This window comes from Lolium rigidum, chromosome 7, assembly GCF_022539505.1.
Source record: "Lolium rigidum isolate FL_2022 chromosome 7, APGP_CSIRO_Lrig_0.1, whole genome shotgun sequence".
Classification (NCBI taxonomy): domain Eukaryota; kingdom Viridiplantae; phylum Streptophyta; class Magnoliopsida; order Poales; family Poaceae; genus Lolium; species Lolium rigidum.
In genome coordinates this window covers 15,494,906-15,501,299 of record NC_061514.1, presented here as the reverse complement: position 1 = coordinate 15,501,299, position 6,394 = coordinate 15,494,906, and positions in this window count along the sequence as shown.

Sequence of the window (6,394 nt, the reverse complement as noted above, 5' to 3'; positions counted from 1 at the left end):
CAAGATTTTGTGTTACTGTGTTTGTTTCAAATAACCTTGCTAGCCTAAACCTTGTATCGAGAGGGAATACTTCTCATGCATCCAAAATACTTGAGCCAACCACTATGCCATTTGTGTCCACCATACCTACCTACTACATGGTATTTATCCGCCATTCCAAAGTAAATTGCTTGAGTGCTACCTTTAAAATTCCATCATTCGCCTTTACAATATATAGCTCATGGGAAAAATAGCTTAAAAACTATTGTGGTATTGAATATGTACTTATGCACTTTATCTCTTATTAAGTTGCTTGTTGTGCGATAACCATGTTTACGGGGACGCCATCAACTATTCTTTGTTGAATATCATGTGAGTTGCTATGCATGTCCGTCTTGTCTGAAGTAAAAGAGATCTACCACTTTAATGGTTGGAGCATGCATATTGTTAGAGAAGAGCATTGGGCCACTAACTAAAGCCATGATTCATGGTGGAAGTTTCAGTTTTGGACATATATCCTCAATCTCATATGAGAATAATAATTGTTGCCACATGCTTATGCATTAAAGAGGAGTCCATTATCTGTTGTCCATGTTGTCCCGGTATGGATGTCTAAGTTGAGAATAATCAAAAGCGAGAAATCCAAAATACGAGCTTTCTCCTTAGACCTTTGTACCGGCGGCATGGAGGTACCCCATTGTGACACTTGGTTAAAACATGTGTATTGCGATGATCCGGTAGTCCAAGCTAATTAGGACAAGGTGCGGGCACTATTAGTATACTATGCATGAGGCTTGCAACTTGTAAGATATAATTTTTCATAACTCATATGCTTTATTACTACCGTTGACAAAATTGTTTCATGTTTTCAAAATAAAAGCTCTAGCACAAATATAGCAATCGATGCTTTCCTCTTTGAAGGACCATTCTTTTACTTTTATGTTGAGTCAGTTCACCTATCTCTCTCCACCTCAAGAAGCAAACACTTGTGTGAGCTGTGCATTGATTCCTACATACTTGCATATTGCACTTGTTATATTACTCTATGTTGACAATTATCCATGAGATATACATGTTACAAGTTGAAAGCAACCGCTGAAACTTAATCTTCCTTTGTGTTGCTTCAATGCCTTTACTTTGATTTATTGCTTTATGAGTTAACTCTTATGCAAGACTTATTGATGCTTGTCTTGAAGTACTATTCATGAAAAGTCTTTGCTTTATGATTCACTTGTTTACTCATGTCATTATCATTGTTTTGATCGCTGCATTCATTACATATGTTTACAAATAGTATGATCAAGGTTATGATGGCATGTCACTTCCAGAAATTATCTTTGTTATCGTTTTACCTGCTCGGGACGAGCAGAACTAAGCTTGGGGATGCTGATACGCCTCCGACGTATCGATAATTTCTTGTGTTCCATGCCACATTATTGATGATATCTACATGTTTTATGCACACTTTATGTCATATTCGTGAATTTTCTGGAACTAACCTATTAACAAGATGCCGAAGAGCCGATTCTTTGTTTTTCGCTGTTTTTGGTTTCAGAAATCCTAGTAACAAAATATTCTCGGAATTGGACGAAATCAAAACCCAGGGTCCTATTTTGCCACGAAGCTTCCGGAAGACCGAAGAGGAGTCGAAGTGGGGCCACGAGGGGCCGCCACCATAGGGCGGCGCGGGCCAGGCCTTGGCCGCGCCGACTGTGGTGTGGGGCCCTCGTGTGGCCCCCACGTTGCCCTTCCGCCTACTTAAAGTCTCCGTCGCGAAACCCCCGATGCGAAGAACCACGATACGGAAAACCTTCCGGAGACGCCGCCGCCGCCAATCCCATCTCGGGGATTCCGGAGATCTCCTCCGGCACCCTGCCGGGAGAGGGGATTCATCTCCCGGAGGACTCTACACCGCCATGGTCGCCTCCGGAGTGATGAGTGAGTAGTTCACCCCTGGACTATGGGTCCATAGCTGTAGCTAGATGGTTGTCTTCTCCTCATTGTGCTTCATTGTTGGATCTTGTGAGCTGCCTAACATGATCAAGATCATCTATCTGTAATGCTATATGTTGTGTTTGTCGGGATCCGATGGATAGAGAATACCATGTTATGTTAATTATCAAGTTATTACCTATGTGTTGTTTATGATCTTGCATGCTCTCCGTTATTAGTAGAGGCTCTGGCCAAGTTGATGCTAGTAACTCCAAGAGGGAGTATTTATGCTCGATAGTGGGTTCATGCCGCATTGACACCTAGGGGAGTGACGAGAAACCCCTAAGGTTGTGTTGTGCTTGTTGCCACTAGGGATAAAACATTGATGCTATGTCCGAGGATGTAGTTGTTGATTACATTACGCACCATACTTAATGCAATTGTCTGTTGCTTTGCAACTTAATACTTGGAAGGGGTTCGGATGATAACTCTGAAGGTGGAATTTTTAGGCATAGATGCGGTTGGATGGCGGTCTATGTACTTTAGTCGTAATGCCCAATTAAATCTCACTTGTACTTATCATGACATGTATGTGCATTGTTATGCCCTCTCTATTTGTCAATTGCCCGACTGTAATTTGTTCACCCAACATGCTTTTATCTTATGGGAGAGACACCTCTAGTGAACTGTGGACCCCGGTCCATTCTTTTAATACTAAAATACAAATCTGCTGCAATACTTGTTTTAGTGTTTTCTCTGCAAACAATCATCTTCCACACAATACGGTTAATCCTTTGTTACAGCAAGCCGGTGAGATTGACAACCTCACTGTTTCGTTGGGGCAAAGTACTTTGGTTGTGTTGTGCGGGTTCCACGTTGGCGCCGGAATCTCCGGTGTTGCGCCGCACCACATCCCGCCGCCATCAACCTTCAACGTGCTTCTTGGCTCCTCCTGGTTCGATAAACCTTGGTTTCTTTCTGAGGGAAAACTTGCTGCTGTGTGCATCATACCTTCCTCTTGGGGTTCCCAACGAACGTGTGAAATACACGCCATCATTAGGGCAAAGTATTTTGGTTGTGCTGTGTGCGGGTTCCACGTTGTTGCTGACGCTGGTAGTGCGCACTGCCACTAGTCAGCTAGCAACACCTTCAGAAGTCACGCATTTCTCCTACTGGTCGATTAAACCTTGGTTTCTCACTGAGGCAAAACTTGCTACTGTGCTCATCATACCTTCCTCTTGCGGTTCCCCAACGGTGTGCAGCATAGCCATAAGTACTTTGACATGATGTTTGAATATCAAATATGCTACCTTGAACAAACAAGATCATCACTTTTTTTCACGTGAGAACATAGCACATGAATTCACTTTATCCCTAGTGAGGTAGCAAAAGAAAAGGAAAAACCATAATAAATCATGAATTTGTTGTCACTATTCAATCACTATAAGCATGCTACTCCATCTAATACACACATCACCCCACACACGCTCTTGCATAAAAGTTTTATCAGAACCAATACTTAAGAACAGGGTACATAATATGCATCTATCAATACATCTTGCACATAATATGATCAGATCTCATAGCACAATATCATAGAATAAGGATCCACCACATATGTATTACAAATATGTCCATAATCATGTTGGGCAGATCATATGGCACTAAGAACTATGAAGAACATGAGATAAATAGATCAAGATACTTCCACAAACCCGTTGTACGGAGGTGGACTACTCCCCCTTGATCATGGTGATGATGGTGAAGACGTTGGAGAAGGTGGAGATCCCTCCGGCGGTGATCCCGGAGGAGTTCCCCCTCCAATCTTCCCTGATGCAGCCTCTGTTTTCCTGTTTGTCTTCTGCGGCGCTCTCCTCCCAAGAACTCTTCGGGGTCATATATATAGTGATTTTTAGGTCAAAATACGTCGGTGGATGAAAAGATCACGCGGTTTGGACGATCGATGGCCAAAAGAGGGCAGGTGGCGTGCCCTACATGTTTGGGCGCGCCATCTGTTCTCTTTTGGGCATCAGGCCCATCCAGGTGTGCTTCCAGGTCCTAGGGTGCTTCTTCCGATGAAATAATGACGCTCCAAAAATCCTAGCTCAATTTGACTTCGTATAGGTCTCTGGTAGTGAAAAGTACACAAAACAGGGAATTCATGTTCTGCAAAGTTATAAACCAAATAAAGGGGATCAATGGTAAATCCCCATAAATCAATAGCAAACATGGTATTATCATCATATATGTTGCAAATATGTGGGAATTCAATATGGTAAAGGACAAAGTTCATGTGTGCATTTTACAGCCATCAACATCCCCAAGCTTAACCCATGCTCATCCCGAACTTAAAGGTGATAAACCTAACATGAACTGTGGAGTTTATTATATAGCTTCAAAATAATCATGCGAAATATCACAAGGTTCAGTCAATAAAGAATGAAAATAAGTAATATGAACTTATAAAGTGATAACTCTTACATTATACAAAGCATGCATAATAGTAAATAGCATTGTAATAAACACGAATGATAAGTAATATGAATCATAAAGCATGCTTAGGATAATCCTATAGAATTGTTGGAAAACTCTTTGTCCTCTCTTTTGATTCTTTGAATATTTTTGACTCTTGAACACAAGAAAGTAAGCAGGGAATATATGTGCTAAACCTCCAACAAAATAAAAAGTAGAGAGAATAAAACGAGGTTTTGAGATATGCAATTTATGTCAAGAATAATACTAATAAGGATGAGCTACCATGTATCTCTTGTGTGGAGATATCTATGAGTCATGTGTTTAACCTCTTGATACGTCTCCGACGTATCGATAATTTCTTATGTTCCATGCCACATTATTAATGATATCTACATGTTTTATACACATTATATGTCGTATTTATGCATTTTCCGGCACTAACCTATTAACGAGATGCCGAAGAGCCGATTCTTGTTTTCTGCTGTTTTTGGTTTCAGAAATCCTACAAAGGAAATATTCTCGGAATTGGACGAAATCAACGCCCGGGGTCCTATTTTTGCACGAAGCTTCCGGAAGACCGAGGGGAAAGAAAGTGGGGCCACGAGGCGCCGCCACAACGGGCGGCGCGGCCCGGCCCTTGGCCGCGCGGCCCTGGTGTGTGGGGCCCTCGTGTGGCCCCCGCGTTGCCCTTCCGCCTACGCAAAGCCTTCGTCGCGAAACCCCCGGGACCGAGAGCCACGATACGGAAAACCTTGCGAGACGCCGCCGCCGCCAATCCCATCTCGGGGGATTCGGGAGATCGCCTCCGGCACCCACGCGAGAGAGGGGAATCATCTCCGGGAGGACTCTTCACCGCCATGGTCGCCTCCGGAGTGATGAGTGAGTAGTTCACCCCTGGACTATGGGTCCATAGCGGTAGCTAGATGGTCGTCTTCTCCTTATGTGCTTCATTGTCGGATCTTGTGAGCTGCCTAACATGATCAAGATCATCTATCTGTAATTCTATATGTTGTGTTTGTCGGGATCCGATGGATAGAGAATACTATGTTATGTTGATTATCAATCTATTACCTATGTGTTGTTTATGATCTTGCATGCTCTCCGTTATTAGTAGAGGCTCGGCCAAGTTTTTACTCTTAACTCCAAGAGGGAGTATTTATGCTCGATAGTGGGTTCATGCCTCCATTAAATGCGGGACGAGTGACGGAAAGTTCTAAGGTTGTGGATGTGATGTTGCCACTAGGGATAAAACATTGATGCTATGTCCGAGGATGTAGTTATTGATTACATTACGCACCATACTTAATGCAATTGTCTGTTGTTTTGCAACTTAATACTGGAAGGGGTTCGGATGATAACCTGAAGGTGGACTTTTTAGGCATAGATGCATGCTGGATAGCGGTCTATGTACTTTGTCATAATTCCCAATTAAATCTCACAATACTCATTATTTCATGTATGTGCATTGTCATGCTCTCTCTATTTGTCAATTGCCCGACTGTAATTTGTTCACCCAACATGTTATTTATCTTATGGGAGAGACACCTCTAGTGAACTGTGGACCCCGGTCCTATTCTTTACATCGAATACAAATCTACTGCAATACTTGTTTTACTGTTTTCTGCAAACAATCATCATCCACACTATACATCTAATCCTTTGTTACAGCAAGCCGGTGAGATTGACAACCTCACTGTTTCGTTGGGGCAAAGTACTTTGGTTGTGTTGTGCAGGTTCCACGTTGGCGCCGAAATCTCTGGTGTTGCGCCGCACTACATCCTACCGCCATCAACCTTCAACGTGCTTCGTGGCTCCTCCTGGTTCGATAAACCTTGGTTTCTTTCTGAGGGAAAACTTGCCGCTGTACGCATCACACCTTCCTCTTGGGGTTCCCAACGGACGCGTGCTGTACGCGTATCAAGCACATTTTACGGCGCCGTTGCGGGGAGATCAAGACACGCTGCAAGGGGAGTCTCCACAATCCAATCTCTTTACTTTGTTTTTGTCT